Consider the following 14349-nt stretch of genomic DNA (forward strand, 5'->3'; position numbering starts at 1 on the left):
AGATGTGCTGGCATAAGCTGTCGCCAGCACTCCGATCGGCAAAGAGGCTGCGAGAAGATCGATAGTAGGCCCTGGAGCAAGTGAGCCTCTCTGGAGAGAGGGCAAAGGCAAACTCGCAAGAAACGTGCCACCATCGCCCTCTCGACCGCCACTTTATAGATCGCTGTCGTGAACCGGAGGGCGCAAACGAGTCATCAGTCGTAGCAAAGTCACTTGCAGTCACAGTCGCAGTTACATGTCCAGTCAGTCACAGTCAGCCCAGTCAGAGACAGAGTCAGTCACTACCTGGCGACCACAGAAGTGTCTATAGCGGGAGTTGTAGTTCACCAGAAGTAAGGCTAATGTGGACTGTTACGGAAGAGCTTGTACTACAACAACTTGCTTAAAAGTAAGTACATCTCTGTATATGTTAATAAAGAGCCCTGTCAATACCTGTGTGCAGTGTTGTTGTAGAAAGAGGATACCGACCATCAAACAACGTCCTCTACTTGCTTCCCGTGGTACAAGACTCTACAGTGGCAACGAGACGACACAAAAATGTACGCGCAAGTACAAATTACGCTTATGGAGTCGACACTTAGGCTATCTTGCAAAATGCAAAACTGATACAAGAAACAGAATTGCTTTGATGTAAAAGCCACTTCTTTCTAGGCTTTGGTCTTCGTCTCGACACGAGACTTGCAGACGCAGCAACAGGCGGGACGATGTGCCGTGTCGACGCCGGGCGCGACGCCCCCGTGGCGGCGCCGCTGAACCGCAGTAACTCACGCTGCTGTTTACCGCCGCGGGCGTAAATTGTTCGATAATGGGCGCGGTCGCGCTGCGCGTGTCTGGCGCTACATCAGCTGCAAATTGGAATAATCGCTCTCTTAAGGGCGGCGGCGAGGCCCACGGCGCGGCGGTCCGCGTGCGGTAATTACCTGGACTGCTGCTGCCGCCAGGACCCGCGGCCGCGGTCACGCACCGCTCCAGCTGGCCGCTCGTAAAGCCTCGCGGACATTTCTGGCTGAGGAAGTGGAAGAGAGGCTCAGAAGTGACATTAAAACTCTTGCGTGGAAAGATATCAATTATGTCTTTAAAGTCAGCCCCACCATCAGACTGTTTTTTTTATTATTATTATTTGCAATGTTACATTTACACGACCATGATTTCGGCTTAAAATGCCATTATAAAAAAAAATGGTTTAAATAGCTCTGAGCACTGTGGGACTAAACATCTAAGGTCATCAGTCCCCTAGAACTTAGAACTATTTAAACTTAAGTAACCGAAGGACATCACACACATCTATGCCCGAGGTAGGATTCGAACCTGGGACCGTAGCGGTCGCGCGGCTCCACGCTGAAGCGCCTAGAACCGCTCGGCCATATCGCCGGCTACCATTATAAAGTGTTTTAATGTTATACAGTGCCTAAGATGGCATACTGTCATATTTAAAATACACTATTAGACACATTGTCTAAGGGTCAATATTTCTGGTAAAATCATTCTGCTATGTTTTGTCACACATAGTAGTAGGATTTTACCAGAAATATTGACCCTCAGACAATGTGTCGAATAGTGTATTTTAAATACTACAGTATGCCATCTTAGGCACTGTATAACATTAAAACACATGATAATGGCATTTTAAGCCGAAATCATGATCGTGCAAATGTAACACTGCAAATAAAAAAAACTTTTTAATGGTGGTACTGACTTTAAAGAAATGAATTACGACTGTGGCCCCACATTATGAAAAAATTATTATATATAAATTATGATATTAGAGGTAAAGGTGGACAAATGGGCCCCCACTCTGTTTTTTTTATATAACACCTTTTATTTTTAGTATAATCACCTGAAATTAACATAAAACATTTGTCTAGTATGTCCTGCAATAGTTACGACATGTTTTGGTCCAACTTTTTAATATTTAAAACAAAATTTTATTTTTTTCCTGATACTCTGCATTTTGTTGCGTCAAGAATTTGTGCTGGTAATATGGGCCCCAAGGTAGTTTGAAATAAAAAGAAACAAAAATTTGAAAAATACCATTTTATTTAATTTTTCTGTATACTGAAAGAAAGATTCACTCTGAACATTGTTAATTAGTCTACTGGTGGGATGATTTTCACAGCCTACGCGTAGCCTATTTACAATAGTCACACACATAAGCATCTTTTTCGCATCCAGCGCATTCGTTTTGAGCCCACATCTCACAGGCTATACACTGGACCCAAAGTTCATCTTTTGTGTCCTTTGAAAAAATCCCTTCACAGAATAGACATACAGCGTCGTCAACATCAGGGACAGAAACACCAACTTTTTATTTCTTGTGCAAAGCTGGTAGGCCATGCGCCTGACGTCATTTCTGGTAAGGCCATAGAATTTGGATTCCCTGTGGTAAAACCGGTGGAAAGTCTTTAGAGCGTAGAACGAGGGACAGAGTACAATTTAACCGCTTTTTTCAACCCCATATTTTTCTCTTTAATAGCTACAATAGCATTTTCCATATTTGCTTTGTCCCACGATTGCCGTTTCGATTTTTTTGGGGTACAAGATGTGTTCGAGGCATCTGAAACATAAAGAGTAGCAATATATGCTTGATTTTACGGGGCCCATAATACCAGCAGCAAAAGGGGCCCATATATCCACCCTCGCCATCTTGGGAAAAACGATCTTGCCTACGGTTAGTTTGGTTCGCAACCGACGTTAATTAACGTAAAACGGTATCCCAACAGCAAGCCAAATACGTACCTTACCTTAGTTCTACTAATAACATGTTAGAAATTTGAGTTTTACTCAAGTAAACACTAACCTTTCAAACTTTTGATGACAGCTAAAAAATTCACAGCACAACTACTCACAAACCATGACAGCTACTACGTCTACGCACTGTACAGTGAAGTTTGGCAACTAGTTTTAGTAGTTCATGTGCTCTCCGCTAGAATTCGTGGCCTGTACTTCCAAATATGTAGGGGGCCCATAATAACAGCAGGGGCCCATTTTTCCACCTTTGCCTCTATGTGATGTCATTATTATCATTCATGTATAGGCTAGGAGGAAGAATTCCATGATCTGTTGCGTGGAATAAGCGGTCCACATGTGACGTTACAAGTGGAGTGCCAAACGACATTGACTGGAAACAAGTATGATCTGCTACCAGAAAATGAGTTCAGTTTCCGAATTCGTTACGTTGCAGAACACTATATCAGGTGTAGAAGTATGAAACCGAGTTCTGTGCCTGCGAATTACGATTTGAGGGCGGCGTTCGTTTTCTGTTATCATTTGAAGAAAACTGCTGTAGAATCGCGTCGAATACTTGTCGAAGTTTTCGGCGAACATGCTCTTGCGAAAACACAGTGTTTCGAGTGGTTCAAAAAATTCAAAAGTGATGATTTGATGTGAGATACAGCGCGGAAAACCACCGAAAAAGTTCAAACGAATTGCAGGCTTTATAGGATGAAGATGATGCTCAAATTCAACAGGAACTCGAGGAACAATTGATTGTAACGCAGAAAACCGTTTCTCTTCGGTTGAAAGCTATGAGGAATGGTGCGCAAAGTGGGAAAAAGGGCTCCGCATGAACTGAATGAAAGACAGCAAGTTAATCGAAAGACCACTTGTTAAATGCTGTTTACCAAATACAAAAGAAAGTCTTTTCCCTATCGAATAGTGGCAGTCGATGAAAAATGGATTTGTTTTGAGAATCCTAAGTGTCGTACATCATGGGTGAATCCATGCAAACCATCGACATCCACTGCAAGACCAAATCGCTTTGGAAAGAAGACAATGCTCTGTGTTTCGTGGGATCAACAGGTTGTCATCTATAATGAGCCCCTTAAACCTGTTGAAACCGTTATCACTGATCGCTACCAACATCAAATGATCCATTAAAATCTGGCTGTACTTGAAAAACGACCGGAATATGGAAAAAGGCAATACAACGTCCTATTGCTCCATGATAACACCCCATCACACACAGTAAAACAGGTCAGGGAAACGGTCGAGGCTTTCAGCTGGGAAATACTGGGGCATGCGGCTTGTTCTGCAGACTTGTCTAGTCTGATTGTCATCTATTAGCATCACTGGGACACGCTCTCGCTGAAAAATGTTTCAGTTCGTATGAAAATGTACGAAAATGGCTCACTGACTTGTAGGCTTCAAAAGAAGAGCTGTTTTTTTCGCGAGGCATTCATAGCCTGCCGAAGAGGTGGGGGAAATATGTAAATAGCAACGGAAATTATTTTGAATACAATATTGTTTATTGGTTTCAAACAACAGACGTGTAATTATTGCAACAGAATTCCGGTGTCATACTTCTACACCTGGTGCTTCGATTATCTGAAGCAGGTTCAGTGCTGACCTAAATGAGCGTGAGACACAATTATCGATACCGCTAAATCAGCTGTTGACACAACTGTCCCCCTTCTAACGCGGAGATTAATCCTATATGGTCATGTTGTAACGATGGAGAACTGTATTCAAGAAAGGTAACGGAGTAATTCACTAAGTTACTGCCCCATATCTTTAACGTCAAAATGTAGCAGGATTCTGGAACATTTATTGTCTTCGAACATTATGAATTACCTCGAAGAGAACCGTCTATTGACACACAGTCAGAATAAATTTAGATAACATCGTTCTCGCGAAACACAGCTAACTCTTTACGCACTCGAAGCGTTGAGTGCTGTGGACCAGAGATTTCAAACTGATTCCGTATTTCTAGATTTCCAGAAGGCTTTTGATAGTGTATCTCACAAGCGTCGTGTAATCAAACTGCTTGCTTATGGAATATCATCTCAGTTATGTGACTGGATTCGTGATTTGCTCTCACAGAGCTCATAGCTCCCAGTAATTGATGCAAAGTCGTCGAGCAAAACAGAAGTGATTTCTGGCGTACTCAAGGTAGAGTTACAGGACCTCTGTTGTTGCTTACCTATATAAACGGTTTAGGAGACAATCTCAGCAGCCGTCTTAGTTTAGTTGCAGATGCTGCTGCCTTCTATCGTCTAATAAAGTCATCATAAGATCGAAGCAAACTGCAAAAGAATTTAGGAAAAGTATTTGTAGGAGCGAAAATTGGCAATTGACGCTAAATAATAAATGTGAGAGGCCATCCACATGAGTTTTTACGGCGTAAATTCAAGCTCAGGCACGCTAGTCGAGAACGTGAGAGAAGAGACGGCTGTGAGAAGACGAAAGCCAATCGCACACTGACCGACCCCTCTCCAGGACGACAACGCAACAGCAGTGGCCCCTGTGTGAAGAGGACATAAGGGCCGCGTCCGACTGGGCGCGAATCAGTTGAAGAGTAGCTTCAAGATTAGGAACTTGTATAGCATCGACTTAGGATAGTTCATACTGAAGAACATTGCTTATTTTGCATGTCGCCTTCTGTTGCGACACTTCTGTGTAATAGTCGAAGTTAAGTATTGTAATCACTTCCTTTTGTAATAAAACTCATTAATACAATTTGTTTGAATATTGTCTAGCGACCCGAGAAAGCAAGTTTCCTAGACACCCCATATTTGACGACTAGGTTGGATTTAATATGACTGCTAAAAGGAATCCGTTAAACTACAGTTACCGTAAATTCAACTACATACCTAGAAGTTATAATTACGAACAACTTAAACTGGAATGAAGAAATAGAAAATGTCGTGGGGAAGGCGAGCCAAGGACTGCGTTTTACTGGGAGAACACTTGGAAGATGCAACAGATCCACTGAGGAGACTGCGTACGCTACGTTTGTCCGTTCTTTTTTGGAGTACTGCTGAGTACATCGAAAAAGTTCAAAGAAGAGCAGCACGTTTTGTATTATCATGACATAGGGGAGAGAGTGTGACGGACATGATACGGCATTTGGGGTGGATGTAATTAAAGCAAGCGTTTCTGGTTGCGGCGGAATCTTATCAAGAAATTTCAGTCACCAACTTTCTCCTCCGAATGCAAAAATATTTTGTTGACGCCGACGTATACAGGGAGATATGATCATCATGATTAAGTAAGGGAACTAAGAGCTCCCACGGAACGACATAGGTATTCGTTTTTTCCGCGCACTGTTCGAGAGTGGAATGAAAGAGAATTATCGTGAAAATGGTTCGATGAACGCTCTGAGAGATACTTAGGTTTGTTCTGCAAGGTATACAAGTAGATGTAGATGTAGAGAAGTTGAAGGAAGTCAACCTCGGGTAGCTGAATGGTCAGTGCGACAGAATGTCAATTGTAAGGGCCCGGGTTCGATTTCCGGCTGGGTTGTAAGGTGTCAGGCAAATCCAACACCTTCCATGAAAACCCTGACATGATAAGCAAATCCCGTAGTATGTCACATAGCTCCGAATAAATCGTGACATTAAATTAACCAAAGTAATACGAGTAACGAGTGAGAAAATGGAATACCACAGACTAACACAAGAATGCCTAAATGTATGTCATACCTTCCCACCTTGGGACAGACGCAGTTCTGAGGGGAGAAACGAGAACAGAACCGAGAGCAGAACCGTGTTAAGCTGGAAGGCCCTACGATAAGGGACGGACGGACACCCACGTCGCCAGCTAACCGCTAGGTCCACACCACCCGCAAGTTTTAGCGTGAGACTTTTTCGCGTCTCTGTCACGTCAAGACCACCCCCCAGCCAATGTAAAAGCTAGAGCCCTCCAGAAGAACAGTATAGATCTTACGATAACACAAAAAGGGCTAAACCACCCACAAGTTTTAGCGTGAGACATTTTCGCGTCTCTGTTACGTTAGGATCACCCCCAGCCCATGTTAAAAGATATAGCCCTCCAGAGGAACAGTATAGATCTTACGATAACGCTAAAAGGACCACACCAGCTGCAAGTATTAGCGTGAGACTTTTTCGCTTCTCTGTTACGTTGCAAACATTAAAAACATTGCCCCACAACGAAAAGTATAACGTTTCTCATTGGATAGACAGAATTTTTGTAGACGGAGCTTAAGGTTAACATTGAGAACCTGATTGGTCAGATAAAAACACAGCCAGATAGTTCTTTTAAACCAACTTCGGTAAATTCTAGTAAGGAGAAGTTGGGGAGAATTGCTTCCGAGACGGCGAGGTGAGCGGAGCCGTGCTGCCTGCCGCCCCCTGACGAACACCGACAAGGTAATGAACGCACGCGATGCCGCATAACAGCGCATAAAGCTTCACTCAGAACTGCAGAAGTCTCATCTGTTACACCCCCTTTTTGCGTAATACTAGTTTCGATCGTCAATTAAAGCTCATGGTGTTCACATTTGCCACTTGAAGTAAAAATCTGAAACGCGATGATTTTTCTGTTATATAGTTATTGAGAAGCCACATCAGCCATTGTAATTTACGACAAGTTAGATAAGTAATTAAAGATAATTGAGGGTCACTGTAGACCATTTTGATAGTTTTCTCTTTTGTGAAACTTAATTTAAACCTAGATTATAGATGTGATATGGCATAGGTCATCCTTCGATCCATTATAGAACTTGGAAACCCAGTCAGGGAATATTCGTTCACATTTTTGTTGAACGCAGTCGGTTTTTACCATCCTGTATTAAAACATTTCCTTTTATCAATAGTGCAATTTATAAACGATGTTTTGTGAGTAGAATAAAATTTCCAATGGTAAACCTAACTGCTTTTTCGACGTTATTTTACCAGCTAACTAAAAATAGAAAAGCCTTGAACCCCTTCCACTAAATTTAGTTAGTATTAAGATTCTTTTACAGGGAGTGCAGTGGAGCTGACGCTGATATCATTAAGTATTTGGTTATATCATCGCTAGTCTCACTGAACTCTTCTGAATTCTACATGTCATGTGTGGTCTGGCGTCTGCTTACCAGCAACAGGTCCCAGGTTCAAAATAGTCAATTCCCTAAAAAACACGCTCAGAGCGTCGTTGCGCGAAAGTGGTAGGGAGACACGACATAGAACAAACAGACACCATGCAGAATGTTTAGAGGGTCGGAGGCTTTCTCCGCTCACGGACTGGGTGTTGTGTTGTTTTAATCATCATCATTTCATCCCCAACGATGCGCAAGTCCCCGAAGTGGCGTCAAATCGAAACACTTGCACCCGGCGAACGGTCTACTCAACGGGGGGCCCTAGTCACACGAAATTTAAGTTTATTTAGCGGAAGGAACTTGTCAAACTTGTTTAAGAAACTTCTTGGACCGTGGCGGCTCATGCTGAGTCTATCCATTGATGCTGGCTTATCTTTGCTTCGGTGTCACGCGGCGTGACTTGCTGGCGCTCCAGGGTCGAAGGCCAGCTTAGCGATGAGGAGTTGACAGTGATGAGTTCGCCGAGCCTGGATAGACCTCTTGCAAGGAAGTGTGCTCTATTGGGCATGTCGCACGCTAGTTGTAGCTCCGCAGGCTGTCGGGCGTGACAGTATCATGCAGTGGTCACTCTCCTGTGGGTGGTGCCGTATTTTGGATACACATTGGCCGACGGGAAGAACTGATATTGGAGGTCTTCCATTTGCCCACGAAAGTCTTATGTGCGGAGAACGAAGACGATCTTCAGGAGCCGAAGTACTGCTCAAGTGGACTGTTATGTTCGATCTATGGTTATGTCACTGGACGGTTGCTCTACTGGGTGTATCTATCCATTATTTACTCGCGGAAACTGATGGAACTGTGATAAACATTCTGCGTCCCACAGTAGTTATGTACTTGTTTGTGGATGGCGACCTCGGCTGCATTAATCGTCCACGTCTGCCTTGCTGGGTTGCAGACAGGATCGCACTACGCAGTCCGCACACCAGCGATCCTCAAGGGACACCTGTTAGACACCGTGCGACCCGCCTTATTGCGTGTGGATAATCCCGGAGGCTCCGCTTGTATATCGTGCTTCTTGCATCTAGTCCAGGCAACTAACGGACAAAGTTAAGTTTTTCTTCAATGTGGCTTGATGCTGGCCTGGGACATTTAATATTGCATGTAATAGCTTATACTTTAGTTTTCATACATCATGAAGTTGTTTACTGTATTGCTTCACGTTGTATCTGGTCTGTTACAGTGTTGATTAATAGTTTTATGCAACCAGTCTTTTATCCTTGATAATATGTTATTCTGGTTCATGTTTTTCTACGGAAATATTATTGGTCAAATGATAGGTATTCTTGTAAATCTGATCAAGTTAAATTTCTTAAAGGGTACAATATTTTTTACTTGTATAGTCGTGCCTCAGATCTAGTTCCACACGGCACATGAACCTTATCTTTTTCTAAAGACATTTTAACCTACAAATTTATCCTAAGAATTAACTAACTTTTGAATCTTGGTTCTGATTCTACTTCTTTGTCACATTCCATCCTTTTGAGATTGATAAAATAAAATCTGTATTAACTGGTAGTTTCAAGTAGTCTTCTTTAATTGATTAATTGTTTAACTAAATTGCTTGTTTTCTTAGTGGTTACACAATGAAGAGTGAAAGAAAGTGGAACACCCGCAACACCACGTGGCATGGACTCGAATAATGTTTGCAGTAGTGCTGGGGGAATTGACACCATAAATTCTACAGGGATGTCCATAAATCCGTAAGAGTACGAGGGTTTGGAGATCCCTTCTGAACAGCATGTTGCAAGGCATCCCAGATGTAATGTTCACATCTGGCGAGTATGGTGGCCAGAGGAATCTGAAGGGTCTACCTGGAGCTACTCTATAGCAATTCTGGACGTATGGGGTGTCGCATTGTCCTGTTGGAATTGCCCTAGTCCGTCGGAATGCACAGTGGACGTCAATGGTTGCAGGTGATCAGGCAGGATGCTTACGTAAGTGTCACCTGTCAGAGGCGTATCTAGAAGTATGAGGGGTCCCATATTATTCCAACTTTACACGCCCCACAGCACTACTGACCCTCCACGAGCTTGAATAGTCCCCTGCTGACTTGCAGGGTCCATGGAATCAGAGTATAAATGGCAGGAAGCATGGAGGTGGAATTGGAAAAGTGCTGAACTCCATATTGCCAGAAAGAAAAAGCTATTTACAACAGTTATTTCCCCCCTTCCTTACATCAGTAGCTTTCAAATAATGTCGGAAATTAAAATTTTAAGGAAAAGTAAGGATAAGTAGGACAAACATAGCAGTCAATAATTAAAGCTAGACAACATTGTACGCGAGAACCCAAATTAAATTTCTATTACAAGAAAAAGAGAAAAGAGATATGTACCAGTCAACAACCAGTACTTTAGTCACATGTAACGAAAATTGTTCTCCGTTTTCCTTCCACGCCAGTATAGTAAATACTGGCAGCCAGGCAAACGCAAACGGAAGCAGTAGAAATAAGGAACGTGACGTCCCTGAAGATGCAACCTCGCTAACTCAAAGGTAGCGTGAAGGCATAATTCTTTGAACCTTCTAGGCAAACACTTCACAGTTAAGATCATCATCCATAACACAACAAACCGGATCTCCGTCTTCGATGAATAATCCTAGTCACTAAGCGCAACGACAAGGAAAACTCACCCAGCAAAGAGCGCGCGCGGGGCAATAGGCGAAGAGCTACACTGCCTTCGGGGAGATGCCGGCAAAGCTTTCACTATGATACGATATTGGTGGTTTTCAGTTAAAAGACTGGTTTGATGCAGCTGTCCATGCTACTCCATCCTGTGCAAGCTTCTTCGTCTCTAAGTAACTACTGCCACCTACATCCTTCTGAATTGACTTTGTGTATTGATCTCTTGGTCTCCCTCTACAATTTTTCCCTCTACGCTTCCCTCAAAAACTAAACTGATGACTCAGAACGTGTCATAGCAACCGACCACTACTTCTAGTCAACTGGTGCAACAAATTCCTCTTCTCCCCAATCCTGCTCAGTAACTCCTCATTGGTTACGTGATCCGCCCATTCAATACTTCTGTAGAGCCACTTTTCAAAAGCTTCTATTCTCTTGTTGCCTAAACTGTTTATGGTCCATGTTTCACTTTAAAAAAATGGTTCAAATGGCTCTGAGCACTATGGGACTTAACTTCTGAGGTCATCAGTCCCCTAGAACTTAGAACTACTTAAACCTAACTAACCTAAGGACATCACACACATCCATGCACGAGGCAGGATTCGAACCTGCGACCGTAGCGATCACGCGGTTCCAAACTGAAGCGCTTAGAACCGCACGGCCACACCGGCCGGCTTTTTCACCTCGATACATGGCTTAAATCCGTACAAATACTTTCAGAAAAGACTTCCTGACACTTAAATCTGTACTCGATGTTAACAAATTTCTCTTGTTCAGAAACGCTTTTCTTGCCATTGCCACTCTATATTTTATATCCTCTCAACTTCGATCATCATCAGTTATTTTGCTGCCCAAATAGCAAAACTTGGAGTTTTCCTTTCCTAATCCAATTCCCTCAGCATCACGTCATTTAATTAGACTACATTCCATAATCCTCGTTTTGTTTTTGTTGATGTTCATCTTATTTCCTCCTTACAAGACAACTGTCGGTTCCTTTCAACTGCTCTTCCAGGTCCTTTGCTGTCCCTAACAGAATTACAATTTCTTTGGCAAATCTCAAGGTTTTTATTTCATCTCCCTGCTTGCTCAGTATACAGATTGAATAACGTCGGGGATGGGGTACAGCCCTGTCTCACACCCTTCTCAACCACTTCTTCCCTTTCGCGCACCTATCCTCTTGTAACTGCCGTCTGTCATCTGGTTTCTGTACAAACTGTAAATGGCCTTTCGCTCTCTGTATTTTACTCACGCCACCTTCAGAATTTGAAAGAGAGTATTGCAGTCAACGTTGTCAAAAACTTTCTCTAAGTCTACAAATGCTATCTTCTAAGATAAGTCGTAGCGTTAGTATTGCCTCACTGCTCCTAAATTTCTACGGAATCCAAACCGATCTTCCCCGAAGTCGGCTTCTACCCATTTTTCCGTTCGTCTGTGAAGAATTCGTGTTAGTATTTTGCAACCGCGACTTATTAAACTGATAGTTCGGTAATTTTCACACTTGGGTCATTCACGTGAAATGTCCTAGGGCTCCCAGCTCGACCACCTTCAATTTTGATGAAATTTGTACAGGATGTACCTGAGGGCCCTACATGAACTTATGCAAAGTTTCAGGCTCACCTGTAACTTGGTTGAGCTGCTAGAACCATTTCGTGAAGACCACTTTTACAGAGACCGAAAAATCATGAAGAAATTATCAAGTTTGGTATTCCACTGTTCCTAATGTAAAAGAGTATAGTGGTGCAAAATTGTGTGCTCTACACACAAATGTTGCCAGTAGAGTTCAGAAAGCAATGCATTTGGCACAATCTCAGTTGAAAGTGGGCAACAAACCATGTCTCCAGAAATTTGCCCCATAGTTTAACGAGGCATAAGTACTGGAGAAGGCGCGCTATGGATCTAGTATTTTGCCAAACTACTGACTGTCTGGGTGTTTACTACATCACAAATTTTGGCCTGGCTTGTGTGTTTGATTACTGTGCTAACTTCCTGTAAATGTGCTAAAAAATAATGAACGTATCAAAATATACCCATGTTCAACGTCATGTATCTCAAAATAGACACCTGCCACGTTACATTCACTAACACCATTCAACAGACCACGTTTCATTCTATTAGAATGGTGCCTCTTTGGATAAGGTGCAAAAATGTCGCCTAAAATTTGGAATTTTGTTGATTATGCCTTCATTGTTTAAATATTGATTTTGCTGTTTATCCGGTGATTTTAAACCTGTTTGTGACAGGTTCATTGCTAAATTTAACAATTTACCTGTACTAGTGACTTCAAATTCTGAAGGTGGCAGGGGTAAAATACAGGGAGCGAAAGGCTATTTACAATTTGTACAGAAACCAGATGGCAGTTATAAGAGTCGAGGGGCATGAAAGGGAAGCAGTGGTTGGGAAAGGAGTGAGACAGGGTTGTAGCCTCTCCCCGATGTTATTAAATCTGTATATTGAGCAAGCAGTGAAGGAAACAAAAGAAAAATTCGGAGTAGGTATTAAAATTCATGGAGAAGAGGTAAAAACTTTGAGGTTCGCCGATGACATTGTAAGTCTGTCAGAGACAGCAAAAGACTTGGAAGAGCAGTTGAACGGAATGGACAGTGTCTTGAAAGGAGGATATAAGATGAACATCAACAAAAGCAAAACGAGGATAATGGAATGTAGTCAAATTAAATCGGGTGATGCTGAGGGGATTAGATTAGGAAAAGAGACACTTAAAGTAGTAAAGGAGTTTTGCTATTTAGGGAGCAAAATAACTGATGATGGTCGAAGTAGAGAGGATGTAAAATGTAGACTGGCAATGGCAAGGAAATCGTTTCTGAAGAAGAGAAATTTGTTAAGTGTCAGGAAGTCGTTTCTGAAAGTATTTGTATGGAGTGTAGCCATGTATGGATGTGAAACATGGACGATAACCAGTTTGGACAAGAAGAGAATAGAAGCTTTCGAAATGTGGTGCTACAGAAGAATGCTGAATATAAGATGGGTAGATCACGTAACTAATGAGGAGGTATTGAATAGGATTGGGGAGAAGAGAAGTTTGTGGCACAACTTGACTAGAAGAAGGGATCGGTTGGTAGGACATGTTTTGAGGCATCGAGGGATCACAAATTAAGCATTGGAGGGCAGCGTGGAGGGTAAAAATCGTAGAGGGAGACCAAGAGATGAATACACTAAGCAGATTCAGAAGGATGTAGGTAGCAGTAGGTACTGGGAGATGAAGAAGCTTGCACAGGATAGAGTAGCATGTAGAGCTGCATCAAACCAGTCTCAGGACTGAAGACCACAACAACAACAACAGTGACTGCTACATAATTTTTAGGAATCTGAATGGTTATTAATTTTATTTCTTTTCTTTATTAGGAGTCGACAATTTGATTTTAGTGTCTGAAACATATCACGTTCTTGCTAAAATGGAATAACAATATCAAGTTAATGTATGCAGTTTTGGAAATACTGATTCCCCATGCCATTTAACGACATACAGTGACTTAAAAGATCTGAAAGCTGTAAAGCAACTTTCCTTAGAGGAACAAGAATTACTTACTAGACGGAGTGGTTTACACTCTACTGAAAATACTCAAATATGCTTCCATTATGAAGATTTACTCCTAAGAAGATTTGAATTTTTGCAAAGATCATGCTGCAACCCATTTGGCAAAAAAAACCACACTGCACGAAAAAGCTTGCGCTCAATCAACATAGAAACACCTGACCTACTAAAAAAGATAACCATGTATGATACTAAACGAGGCCAAAAAATGTGCCCTTCCTGTAGAAAAGAATTTGATACACTGAAATATTCACAAATGGACATTACATATCAGTCAGATGAAAACAACAAACCAATGTTGGTCACAATTTGAACACAAGCTTAAAATCTGTTGGAATATCACTATTAAAATTTAAACTAATTGGT

Source organism: Schistocerca nitens, chromosome 6 (genome assembly GCF_023898315.1).
Source record: "Schistocerca nitens isolate TAMUIC-IGC-003100 chromosome 6, iqSchNite1.1, whole genome shotgun sequence".
NCBI classification, from domain to species: Eukaryota; Metazoa; Arthropoda; class Insecta; order Orthoptera; family Acrididae; genus Schistocerca; species Schistocerca nitens.